Here is a 14,361-nt window from a genome sequence, read left to right as displayed (position 1 = left end):
AAATGTCCTATAACCAAATTTCCACATGTAACTACTAGATTGTGATACAATACACTAATGGGTGAAGTTTGGTTGACTTCTGCGCAGCGGTTTGGGAGTTAACATCAAAATTACATTTCTCGGCCATATCGCATAGATCTCACTGTGAAAAGGCTTAAATGACTTTTTTAATTAAGTTTGATGATTGCGTTCAAACAAAATGTCCTAGAACAAAATTTTTAAATGTAACTACTAGATTGTGATACAATACACTATTGGGTGAAGTTTGGTTGACTTCTGCGCAGCGGTTTGGGAGTTAACATCAAAATTACATTTCTCGGCCATATCGCATAGATCTCACTGTGAAAAGGCTTAAATGGCTTTTTTGACCTAAGTTTGAGGATTGCGCTCAAATCAAATGTCCTAGAACCAAATTTCCACATGTAACTACTAGATTGTGATAAAATACACTAATGGGTGAAGTTTGGTTGACTTCTGCGCAGCGGTTCGGGAGTTAACATCAAAATTACATTTCTCGGCCATATCGCATAGATCTCACTGTGAAAAGGCTTAAATGACTTTTTTAATTAAGTTTGATGATTGCGCTCAAACAAAATTTCCTAGAACAAAATTTTCAAATGTAACTACTAGATTGTGATACAATACACTATTGGGTGAAGTTTGGTTGACTTCTGCGCAGCGGTTTGGGAGTTAACATCAAAATTACATTTCTCGGCCATATCGCATAGATCTCACTGTGAAAAGGCTTAAATGACTTTTTTAATTAAGTTTGATGATTGCGTTCAAACAAAATGTCCTAGAACAAAATTTTCAAATGTAACTACTAGATTGTGATACAATACACTATTGGGTGAAGTTTGGTTGACTTCTGCGCAGCGGTTTGGGAGTTAACATCAAAATTACATTTCTCGGCCATATCGCGTAGATCTCACTGTGAAAAGGCTTAAATGGCTTTTTTGACCTAAGTTTGAGGATTGCGCTCAAATCAAATGTCCTAGAACCAAATTTCCACATGTAACTACTAGATTGTGATAAAATACACTAATGGGTGAAGTTTGGTTGACTTCTGCGCAGCGGTTTGGGAGTTAACATCAAAATTACATTTCTCGGCCATATCGCATAGATCTCACTGTGAAAAGGCTTAAATGACTTTTTTAATTAAGTTTGAGGATTGCGCTCAAACAAAATTTCCTAGAACAAAATTTTCAAATGTAACTACTAGATTGTGATACAATACACTATTGGGTGAAGTTTGGTTGACTTCTGCGCAGCGGTTTGGGAGTTAACATCAAAATTACATTTCTCGGCCATATCGCATAGATCTCACTGTGAAAAGGCTTAAATGGCTTTTTTGACCTAAGTTTGAGGATTGCGCTCAAATCAAATGTCCTATAACCAAATTTCCACACGTAACTACTAGATTGTGATACAATACACTAATGGGTGAAGTTTGGTTGACTTCTGCGCAGCGGTTTGGGAGTTAACATCAAAATTACATTTCTCGGCCATATCGCATAGATCTCACTGTGAAAAGGCTTAAATGACTTTTTTAATTAAGTTTGATGATTGCGTTCAAACAAAATGTCCTAGAACAAAATTTTTAAATGTAACTACTAGATTGTGATACAATACACTATTGGGTGAAGTTTGGTTGACTTCTGCGCAGCGGTTTGGGAGTTAACATCAAAATTACATTTCTCGGCCATATCGCATAGATCTCACTGTGAAAAGGCTTAAATGGCTTTTTTGACCTAAGTTTGAGGATTGCGCTCAAATCAAATGTCCTAGAACCAAATTTCCACATGTAACTACTAGATTGTGATAAAATACACTAATGGGTGAAGTTTGGTTGACTTCTGCGCAGCGGTTTGGGAGTTAACATCAAAATTACATTTCTCGGCCATATCGCATAGATCTCACTGTGAAAAGGCTTAAATGACTTTTTTAATTAAGTTTGATGATTGCGCTCAAACAAAATTTCCTAGAACAAAATTTTCAAATGTAACTACTAGATTGTGATACAATACACTATTGGGTGAAGTTTGGTTGACTTCTGCGCAGCGGTTTGGGAGTTAACATCAAAATTACATTTCTCGGCCATATCGCATAGATCTCACTGTGAAAAGGTAAATGACTTTTTTAATTAAGTTTGATGATTGCGTTCATACAAAATGTCCTAGAACAAAATTTTCAAATGTAACTACTAGAATGTGATACAATACACTATTGGGTGAAGTTTGGTTGACTTCTGCGCAGCGGTTTGGGAGTTAACATCAAAATTACATTTCTCGGCCATATCGCATAGATCTCACTGTGAAAAGGCTTAAATGGCTTTTTTGACCTAAGTTTGAGGATTGCGCTCAAATCAAATGTCCTAGAACCAAATTTCCACATGTAACTACTAGATTGTGATAAAATGCACTAATGGGTGAAGTTTGGTTGACTTCTGCGCAGCGGTTTGGGAGTTAACATCAAAATTACATTTCTCGGCCATATCGCATAGATCTCACTGTGAAAAGGCTTAAATGACTTTTTTAATTAAGTTTGATGATTGCGCTCAAACAAAATTTCCTAGAACAAAATTTTCAAATGTAACTACTAGATTGTGATACAATACACTATTGGGTGAAGTTTGGTTGACTTCTGCGCAGCGGTTTGGGAGTTAACATCAAAATTACATTTCTCGGCCATATCGCATAGATCTCACTGTGAAAAGGCTTAAATGGCTTTTTTGACCTAAGTTTGAGGATTGCGCTCAAATCAAATGTCCTATAACCAAATTTCCACATGTAACTACTAGATTGTGATACAATACACTAATGGGTGAAGTTTGGTTGACTTCTGCGCAGCGGTTTGGGAGTTAACATCAAAATTACATTTCTCGGCCATATCGCATAGATCTCACTGTGAAAAGGCTTAAATGACTTTTTTAATTAAGTTTGATGATTGCGCTCAAACAAAATTTCCTAGAACAAAATTTTCAAATGTAACTACTAGATTGTGATACAATACACTATTGGGTGAAGTTTGGTTGACTTCTGCGCAGCGGTTTGGGAGTTAACATCAAAATTACATTTCTCGGCCATATCGCATAGATCTCACTGTGAAAAGGCTTAAATGACTTTTTTAATTAAGTTTGATGATTGCGTTCAAACAAAATGTCCTAGAACAAAATTTTCAAATGTAACTACTAGATTGTGATACAATACACTATTGGGTGAAGTTTGGTTGACTTCTGCGCAGCGGTTTGGGAGTTAACATCAAAATTACATTTCTCGGCCATATCGCATAGATCTCACTGTGAAAAGGCTTAAATGGCTTTTTTGACCTAAGTTTGAGGATTGCGCTCAAACAAAATGTCCTAGAACAAAATTTTCAAATGTAACTACTAGATTGTGATACAATACACTATTGGGTGAAGTTTGGTTGACTTCTGCGCAGCGGTTTGGGAGTTAACATCAAAATTACATTTCTCGGCCATATCGCATAGATCTCACTGTGAAAAGGCTTAAATGACTTTTTTAATTAAGTTTGATGATTGCGTTCAAACAAAATGTCCTAGAACAAAATTTTTAAATGTAACTACTAGATTGTGATACAATACACTATTGGGTGAAGTTTGGTTGACTTCTGCGCAGCGGTTTGGGAGTTAACATCAAAATTACATTTCTCGGCCATATCGCATAGATCTCACTGTGAAAAGGCTTAAATGGCTTTTTTGACCTAAGTTTGAGGATTGCGCTCAAATCAAATGTCCTAGAACCAAATTTCCACATGTAACTACTAGATTGTGATAAAATACACTAATGGGTGAAGTTTGGTTGACTTCTGCGCAGCGGTTTGGGAGTTAACATCAAAATTACATTTCTCGGCCATATCGCATAGATCTCACTGTGAAAAGGCTTAAATGACTTTTTTAATTAAGTTTGATGATTGCATTCAAACAAAATGTCCTAGAACAAAATTTTCAAATGTAACTACTAGATTGTGATACAATACACTATTGGGTGAAGTTTGGTTGACTTCTGCGCAGCGGTTTGGGAGTTAACATCAAAATTACATTTCTCGGCCATATCGCATAGATCTCACTGTGAAAAGGCTTAAATGGCTTTTTTGACCTAAGTTTGAGGATTGCGCTCAAATCAAATGTCCTAGAACCAAATTTCCACATGTAACTACTAGATTGTGATACAATACACTAATGGGTGAAGTTTGGTTGACTTCTGCGCAGCGGTTTGGGAGTTAACATCAAAATTACATTTCTCGGCCATATCGCATAGATCTCACTGTGAAAAGGCTTAAATGGCTTTTTTGACCTAAGTTTAATAATTGCGCTCAAACCAAATGTCCTAGAACGAAATTTTAAAATGTAACTACTAGAATGTGATACAATACACTATTGGGTGAAGTTTGGTTGACTTCTGCGCAGCGGTTTGGGAGTTAACATCAAAATTACATTTCTCGGCCATATCGCATAGATCTCACTGTGAAAAGGCTTAAATGGCTTTTTTGACCTAAGTTTGAGGATTGCGCTCAAATCAAATGTCCTAGAACCAAATTTCCACATGTAACTACTAGATTGTGATACAATACACTAATGGGTGAAGTTTGGTTTACTTCTGCGCAGCGGTTTGGGAGTTAACATCAAAATTACATTTCTCGGCCATATCGCATAGATCTCACTGTGAAAAGGCTTAAATGGCTTTTTTGACCTAAGTTTGAGGATTGCGCTCAAATCAAATGTCCTATAACCAAATTTCCACACGTAACTACTAGATTGTGATACAATACACTAATGGGTGAAGTTTGGTTGACTTCTGCGCAGCGGTTTGGGAGTTAACATCAAAATTACATTTCTCGGCCATATCGCATAGATCTCACTGTGAAAAGGCTTAAATGGCTTTTTTGACCTAAGTTTGAGGATTGCGCTCAAATCAAATGTCCTATAACCAAATTTCCACACGTAACTACTAGATTGTGATACAATACACTAATGGGTGAAGTTTGGTTGACTTCTGCGCAGCGGTTTGGGAGTTAACATCAAAATTACATTTCTCGGCCATATCGCATAGGTCTCACTGTGAAAAGGCTTAAATGACTTTTTTAATTAAGTTTGATGATTGCGTTCAAACAAAATGTCCTAGAACAAAATTTTTCAATGTAACTACTAGATTGTGATACAATACACTATTGGGTGAAGTTTGGTTGACTTCTGCGCAGCGGTTTGGGAGTTAACATCAAAATTACATTTCTCGGCCATATCGCATAGATCTCACTGTGAAAAGGCTTAAATGGCTTTTTTGACCTAAGTTTGAGGATTGCGCTCAAATCAAATGTCCTAGAACCAAATTTCCACATGTAACTACTAGATTGTGATAAAATACACTAATGGGTGAAGTTTGGTTGACTTCTGCGCAGCGGTTTGGGAGTTAACATCAAAATTACATTTCTCGGCCATATCGCATAGATCTCACTGTGAAAAGGCTTAAATGACTTTTTTAATTAAGTTTGATGATTGCGCTCAAACAAAATTTCCTAGAACAAAATTTTCAAATGTAACTACTAGATTGTGATACAATACACTAATGGGTGAAGTTTGGTTGACTTCTGCGCAGCGGTTTGGGAGTTAACATCAAAATTACATTTCTCGGCCATATCGCATAGATCTCACTGTGAAAAGGCTTAAATGACTTTTTTAATTAAGTTTGATGATTGCGTTCAAACAAAATGTCCTAGAACAAAATTTTCAAATGTAACTACTAGAATGTGATACAATACACTATTGGGTGAAGTTTGGTTGACTTCTGCGCAGCGGTTTGGGAGTTAACATCAAAATTACATTTCTCGGCCATATCGCATAGATCTCACTGTGAAAAGGCTTAAATGGCTTTTTTGACCTAAGTTTGAGGATTGCGCTCAAATCAAATGTCCTAGAACCAAATTTCCACATGTAACTACTAGATTGTGATAAAATACACTAATGGGTGAAGTTTGGTTGACTTCTGCGCAGCGGTTTGGGAGTTAACATCAAAATTACATTTCTCGGCCATATCGCATAGATCTCACTGTGAAAAGGCTTAAATGACTTTTTTAATTAAGTTTGATGATTGCGCTCAAACAAAATTTCCTAGAACAAAATTTTCAAATGTAACTACTAGATTGTGATACAATACACTATTGGGTGAAGTTTGGTTGACTTCTGCGCAGCGGTTTGGGAGTTAACATCAAAATTACATTTCTCGGCCATATCGCATAGATCTCACTGTGAAAAGGCTTAAATGGCTTTTTTGACCTAAGTTTGAGGATTGCGCTCAAATCAAATGTCCTATAACCAAATTTCCACATGTAACTACTAGATTGTGATACAATACACTAATGGGTGAAGTTTGGTTGACTTCTGCGCAGCGGTTTGGGAGTTAACATCAAAATTACATTTCTCGGCCATATCGCATAGATCTCACTGTGAAAAGGCTTAAATGACTTTTTTAATTAAGTTTGATGATTGCGTTCAAACAAAATGTCCTAGAACAAAATTTTTAAATGTAACTACTAGATTGTGATACAATACACTATTGGGTGAAGTTTGGTTGACTTCTGCGCAGCGGTTTGGGAGTTAACATCAAAATTACATTTCTCGGCCATATCGCATAGATCTCACTGTGAAAAGGCTTAAATGGCTTTTTTGACCTAAGTTTGAGGATTGCGCTCAAATCAAATGTCCTAGAACCAAATTTCCACATGTAACTACTAGATTGTGATAAAATACACTAATGGGTGAAGTTTGGTTGACTTCTGCGCAGCGGTTTGGGAGTTAACATCAAAATTACATTTCTCGGCCATATCGCATAGATCTCACTGTGAAAAGGCTTAAATGACTTTTTTAATTAAGTTTGATGATTGCGCTCAAACAAAATTTCCTAGAAAAAAAATTTTCAAATGTAACTACTAGATTGTGATACAATACACTATTGGGTGAAGTTTGGTTGACTTCTGCGCAGCGGTTTGGGAGTTAACATCAAAATTACATTTCTCGGCCATATCGCATAGATCTCACTGTGAAAAGGCTTAAATGACTTTTTTAATTAAGTTTGATGATTGCGTTCAAACAAAATGTCCTAGAACAAAATTTTCAAATGTAACTACTAGATTGTGATACAATACACTATTGGGTGAAGTTTGGTTGACTTCTGCGCAGCGGTTTGGGAGTTAACATCAAAATTACATTTCTCGGCCATATCGCATAGATCTCACTGTGAAAAGGCTTAAATGACTTTTTTAATTAAGTTTGATGATTGCGCTCAAACAAAATTTCCTAGAACAAAATTTTCAAATGTAACTACTAGATTGTGATACAATACACTATTGGGTGAAGTTTGGTTGACTTCTGCGCAGCGGTTTGGGAGTTAACATCAAAATTACATTTCTCGGCCATATCGCATAGATCTCACTGTGAAAAGGCTTAAATGACTTTTTTAATTAAGTTTGATGATTGCGTTCAAACAAAATGTCCTAGAACAAAATTTTCAAATGTAACTACTAGATTGTGATACAATACACTATTGGGTGAAGTTTGGTTGACTTCTGCGCAGCGGTTTGGGAGTTAACATCAAAATTACATTTCTCGGCCATATCGCATAGATCTCACTGTGAAAAGGCTTAAATGGCTTTTTTGACCTAAGTTTGAGGATTGCGCTCAAACAAAATGTCCTAGAACAAAATTTTCAAATGTAACTACTAGATTGTGATACAATACACTATTGGGTGAAGTTTGGTTGACTTCTGCGCAGCGGTTTGGGAGTTAACATCAAAATTACATTTCTCGGCCATATCGCATAGATCTCACTGTGAAAAGGCTTAAATGACTTTTTTAATTAAGTTTGATGATTGCGTTCAAACAAAATGTCCTAGAACAAAATTTTTAAATGTAACTACTAGATTGTGATACAATACACTATTGGGTGAAGTTTGGTTGACTTCTGCGCAGCGGTTTGGGAGTTAACATCAAAATTACATTTCTCGGCCATATCGCATAGATCTCACTGTGAAAAGGCTTAAATGGCTTTTTTGACCTAAGTTTGAGGATTGCGCTCAAATCAAATGTCCTAGAACCAAATTTCCACATGTAACTACTAGATTGTGATAAAATACACTAATGGGTGAAGTTTGGTTGACTTCTGCGCAGCGGTTTGGGAGTTAACATCAAAATTACATTTCTCGGCCATATCGCATAGATCTCACTGTGAAAAGGCTTAAATGACTTTTTTAATTAAGTTTGATGATTGCATTCAAACAAAATGTCCTAGAACAAAATTTTCAAATGTAACTACTAGATTGTGATACAATACACTATTGGGTGAAGTTTGGTTGACTTCTGCGCAGCGGTTTGGGAGTTAACATCAAAATTACATTTCTCGGCCATATCGCATAGATCTCACTGTGAAAAGGCTTAAATGGCTTTTTTGACCTAAGTTTGAGGATTGCGCTCAAATCAAATGTCCTAGAACCAAATTTCCACATGTAACTACTAGATTGTGATACAATACACTAATGGGTGAAGTTTGGTTGACTTCTGCGCAGCGGTTTGGGAGTTAACATCAAAATTACATTTCTCGGCCATATCGCATAGATCTCACTGTGAAAAGGCTTAAATGGCTTTTTTGACCTAAGTTTAATAATTGCGCTCAAACCAAATGTCCTAGAACGAAATTTTAAAATGTAACTACTAGAATGTGATACAATACACTATTGGGTGAAGTTTGGTTGACTTCTGCGCAGCGGTTTGGGAGTTAACATCAAAATTACATTTCTCGGCCATATCGCATAGATCTCACTGTGAAAAGGCTTAAATGGCTTTTTTGACCTAAGTTTGAGGATTGCGCTCAAATCAAATGTCCTAGAACCAAATTTCCACATGTAACTACTAGATTGTGATACAATACACTAATGGGTGAAGTTTGGTTTACTTCTGCGCAGCGGTTTGGGAGTTAACATCAAAATTACATTTCTCGGCCATATCGCATAGATCTCACTGTGAAAAGGCTTAAATGGCTTTTTTGACCTAAGTTTGAGGATTGCGCTCAAATCAAATGTCCTATAACCAAATTTCCACACGTAACTACTAGATTGTGATACAATACACTAATGGGTGAAGTTTGGTTGACTTCTGCGCAGCGGTTTGGGAGTTAACATCAAAATTACATTTCTCGGCCATATCGCATAGGTCTCACTGTGAAAAGGCTTAAATGACTTTTTTAATTAAGTTTGATGATTGCGTTCAAACAAAATGTCCTAGAACAAAATTTTTCAATGTAACTACTAGATTGTGATACAATACACTATTGGGTGAAGTTTGGTTGACTTCTGCGCAGCGGTTTGGGAGTTAACATCAAAATTACATTTCTCGGCCATATCGCATAGATCTCACTGTGAAAAGGCTTAAATGGCTTTTTTGACCTAAGTTTGAGGATTGCGCTCAAATCAAATGTCCTAGAACCAAATTTCCACATGTAACTACTAGATTGTGATAAAATACACTAATGGGTGAAGTTTGGTTGACTTCTGCGCAGCGGTTTGGGAGTTAACATCAAAATTACATTTCTCGGCCATATCGCATAGATCTCACTGTGAAAAGGCTTAAATGACTTTTTTAATTAAGTTTGATGATTGCGTTCAAACAAAATGTCCTAGAACAAAATTTTCAAATGTAACTACTAGAATGTGATACAATACACTATTGGGTGAAGTTTGGTTGACTTCTGCGCAGCGGTTTGGGAGTTAACATCAAAATTACATTTCTCGGCCATATCGCATAGATCTCACTGTGAAAAGGCTTAAATGACTTTTTTAATTAAGTTTGATGATTGCGTTCAAACAAAATGTCCTAGAACAAAATTTTCAAATGTAACTACTAGAATGTGATACAATACACTATTGGGTGAAGTTTGGTTGACTTCTGCGCAGCGGTTTGGGAGTTAACATCAAAATTACATTTCTCGGCCATATCGCATAGATCTCACTGTGAAAAGGCTTAAATGGCTTTTTTGACCTAAGTTTGAGGATTGCGCTCAAATCAAATGTCCTAGAACCAAATTTCCACACGTAACTACTAGATTGTGATAAAATACACTAATGGGTGAAGTTTGGTTGACTTCTGCGCAGCGGTTTGGGAGTTAACATCAAAATTACATTTCTCGGCCATATCGCATAGATCTCACTGTGAAAAGGCTTAAATGACTTTTTTAATTAAGTTTGATGATTGCGCTCAAACAAAATTTCCTAGAACAAAATTTTCAAATGTAACTACTAGATTGTGATACAATACACTATTGGGTGAAGTTTGGTTGACTTCTGCGCAGCGGTTTGGGAGTTAACATCAAAATTACATTTCTCGGCCATATCGCATAGATCTCACTGTGAAAAGGCTTAAATGGCTTTTTTGACCTAAGTTTGAGGATTGCGCTCAAATCAAATGTCCTATAACCAAATTTCCACATGTAACTACTAGATTGTGATACAATACACTAATGGGTGAAGTTTGGTTGACTTCTGCGCAGCGGTTTGGGAGTTAACATCAAAATTACATTTCTCGGCCATATCGCATAGATCTCACTGTGAAAAGGCTTAAATGACTTTTTTAATTAAGTTTGATGATTGCGTTCAAACAAAATGTCCTAGAACAAAATTTTTAAATGTAACTACTAGATTGTGATACAATACACTATTGGGTGAAGTTTGGTTGACTTCTGCGCAGCGGTTTGGGAGTTAACATCAAAATTACATTTCTCGGCCATATCGCATAGATCTCACTGTGAAAAGGCTTAAATGGCTTTTTTGACCTAAGTTTGAGGATTGCGCTCAAATCAAATGTCCTAGAACCAAATTTCCACATGTAACTACTAGATTGTGATAAAATACACTAATGGGTGAAGTTTGGTTGACTTCTGCGCAGCGGTTTGGGAGTTAACATCAAAATTACATTTCTCGGCCATATCGCATAGATCTCACTGTGAAAAGGCTTAAATGACTTTTTTAATTAAGTTTGATGATTGCGCTCAAACAAAATTTCCTAGAACAAAATTTTCAAATGTAACTACTAGATTGTGATACAATACACTATTGGGTGAAGTTTGGTTGACTTCTGCGCAGCGGTTTGGGAGTTAACATCAAAATTACATTTCTCGGCCATATCGCATAGATCTCACTGTGAAAAGGCTTAAATGACTTTTTTAATTAAGTTTGATGATTGCGTTCAAACAAAATGTCCTAGAACAAAATTTTCAAATGTAACTACTAGATTGTGATACAATACACTATTGGGTGAAGTTTGGTTGACTTCTGCGCAGCGGTTTGGGAGTTAACATCAAAATTACATTTCTCGGCCATATCGCGTAGATCTCACTGTGAAAAGGCTTAAATGGCTTTTTTGACCTAAGTTTGAGGATTGCGCTCAAATCAAATGTCCTAGAACCAAATTTCCACATGTAACTACTAGATTGTGATAAAATACACTAATGGGTGAAGTTTGGTTGACTTCTGCGCAGCGGTTTGGGAGTTAACATCAAAATTACATTTCTCGGCCATATCGCATAGATCTCACTGTGAAAAGGCTTAAATGACTTTTTTAATTAAGTTTGAGGATTGCGCTCAAACAAAATTTCCTAGAACAAAATTTTCAAATGTAACTACTAGATTGTGATACAATACACTATTGGGTGAAGTTTGGTTGACTTCTGCGCAGCGGTTTGGGAGTTAACATCAAAATTACATTTCTCGGCCATATCGCATAGATCTCACTGTGAAAAGGCTTAAATGGCTTTTTTGACCTAAGTTTGAGGATTGCGCTCAAATCAAATGTCCTATAACCAAATTTCCACACGTAACTACTAGATTGTGATACAATACACTAATGGATGAAGTTTGGTTGACTTCTGCGCAGCGGTTTGGGAGTTAACATCAAAATTACATTTCTCGGCCATATCGCATAGATCTCACTGTGAAAAGGCTTAAATGACTTTTTTAATTAAGTTTGATGATTGCGTTCAAACAAAATGTCCTAGAACAAAATTTTTAAATGTAACTACTAGATTGTGATACAATACACTATTGGGTGAAGTTTGGTTGACTTCTGCGCAGCGGTTTGGGAGTTAACATCAAAATTACATTTCTCGGCCATATCGCATAGATCTCACTGTGAAAAGGCTTAAATGGCTTTTTTGACCTAAGTTTGAGGATTGCGCTCAAATCAAATGTCCTATAACCAAATTTCCACACGTAACTACTAGATTGTGATACAATACACTAATGGATGAAGTTTGGTTGACTTCTGCGCAGCGGTTTGGGAGTTAACATCAAAATTACATTTCTCGGCCATATCGCATAGATCTCACTGTGAAAAGGCTTAAATGACTTTTTTAATTAAGTTTGATGATTGCATTCAAACAAAATGTCCTAGAACAAAATTTTCAAATGTAACTACTAGATTGTGATACAATACACTATTGGGTGAAGTTTGGTTGACGTCTGCGCAGCGGTTTGGGAGTTAACATCAAAATTACATTTCTCGGCCATATCGCATAGATCTCACTGTGAAAAGGCTTAAATGGCTTTTTTGACCTAAGTTTGAGGATTGCGCTCAAATCAAATGTCCTAGAACCAAATTTCCACATGTAACTACTAGATTGTGATACAATACACTAATGGGTGAAGTTTGGTTGACTTCTGCGCAGCGGTTTGGGAGTTAACATCAAAATTACATTTCTCGGCCATATCGCATAGATCTCACTGTGAAAAGGCTTAAATGGCTTTTTTGACCTAAGTTTAATAATTGCGCTCAAACCAAATGTCCTAGAACGAAATTTTAAAATGTAACTACTAGAATGTGATACAATACACTATTGGGTGAAGTTTGGTTGACTTCTGCGCAGCGGTTTGGGAGTTAACATCAAAATTACATTTCTCGGCCATATCGCATAGATCTCACTGTGAAAAGGCTTAAATGGCTTTTTTGACCTAAGTTTGAGGATTGCGCTCAAATCAAATGTCCTAGAACCAAATTTCCACATGTAACTACTAGATTGTGATACAATACACTAATGGGTGAAGTTTGGTTTACTTCTGCGCAGCGGTTTGGGAGTTAACATCAAAATTACATTTCTCGGCCATATCGCATAGATCTCACTGTGAAAAGGCTTAAATGGCTTTTTTGACCTAAGTTTGAGGATTGCGCTCAAATCAAATGTCCTATAACCAAATTTCCACACGTAACTACTAGATTGTGATACAATACACTAATGGGTGAAGTTTGGTTGACTTCTGCGCAGCGGTTTGGGAGTTAACATCAAAATTACATTTCTCGGCCATATCGCATAGATCTCACTGTGAAAAGGCTTAAATGACTTTTTTAATTAAGTTTGATGATTGCGTTCAAACAAAATGTCCTAGAACAAAATTTTTCAATGTAACTACTAGATTGTGATACAATACACTATTGGGTGAAGTTTGGTTGACTTCTGCGCAGCGGTTTGGGAGTTAACATCAAAATTACATTTCTCGGCCATATCGCATAGATCTCACTGTGAAAAGGCTTAAATGACTTTTTTAATTAAGTTTGATGATTGCGTTCAAACAAAATGTCCTAGAACAAAATTTTTCAATGTAACTACTAGATTGTGATACAATACACTATTGGGTGAAGTTTGGTTGACTTCTGCGCAGCGGTTTGGGAGTTAACATCAAAATTACATTTCTCGGCCATATCGCATAGATCTCACTGTGAAAAGGCTTAAATGGCTTTTTTGACCTAAGTTTGAGGATTGCGCTCAAATCAAATGTCCTAGAACCAAATTTCCACATGTAACTACTAGATTGTGATAAAATACACTAATGGGTGAAGTTTGGTTGACTTCTGCGCAGCGGTTTGGGAGTTAACATCAAAATTACATTTCTCGGCCATATCGCATAGATCTCACTGTGAAAAGGCTTAAATGACTTTTTTAATTAAGTTTGATGATTGCGCTCAAACAAAATTTCCTAGAACAAAATTTTCAAATGTAACTACTAGATTGTGATACAATACACTAATGGATGAAGTTTGGTTGACTTCTGCGCAGCGGTTTGGGAGTTAACATCAAAATTACATTTCTCGGCCATATCGCATAGATCTCACTGTGAAAAGGCTTAAATGACTTTTTTAATTAAGTTTGATGATTGCGTTCAAACAAAATGTCCTAGAACAAAATTTTCAAATGTAACTACTAGAATGTGATACAATACACTATTGGGTGAAGTTTGGTTGACTTCTGCGCAGCGGTATGGGAGTTAACATCAAAATTACATTTCTCGGCCATATCGCATAGATCTCAC

The sequence above is a fragment of the Corythoichthys intestinalis genome, chromosome 7, assembly GCF_030265065.1.
Source record: "Corythoichthys intestinalis isolate RoL2023-P3 chromosome 7, ASM3026506v1, whole genome shotgun sequence".
NCBI lineage: Eukaryota > Metazoa > Chordata > Actinopteri > Syngnathiformes > Syngnathidae > Corythoichthys > Corythoichthys intestinalis.
This window is presented reverse-complemented; position numbering follows the sequence as displayed.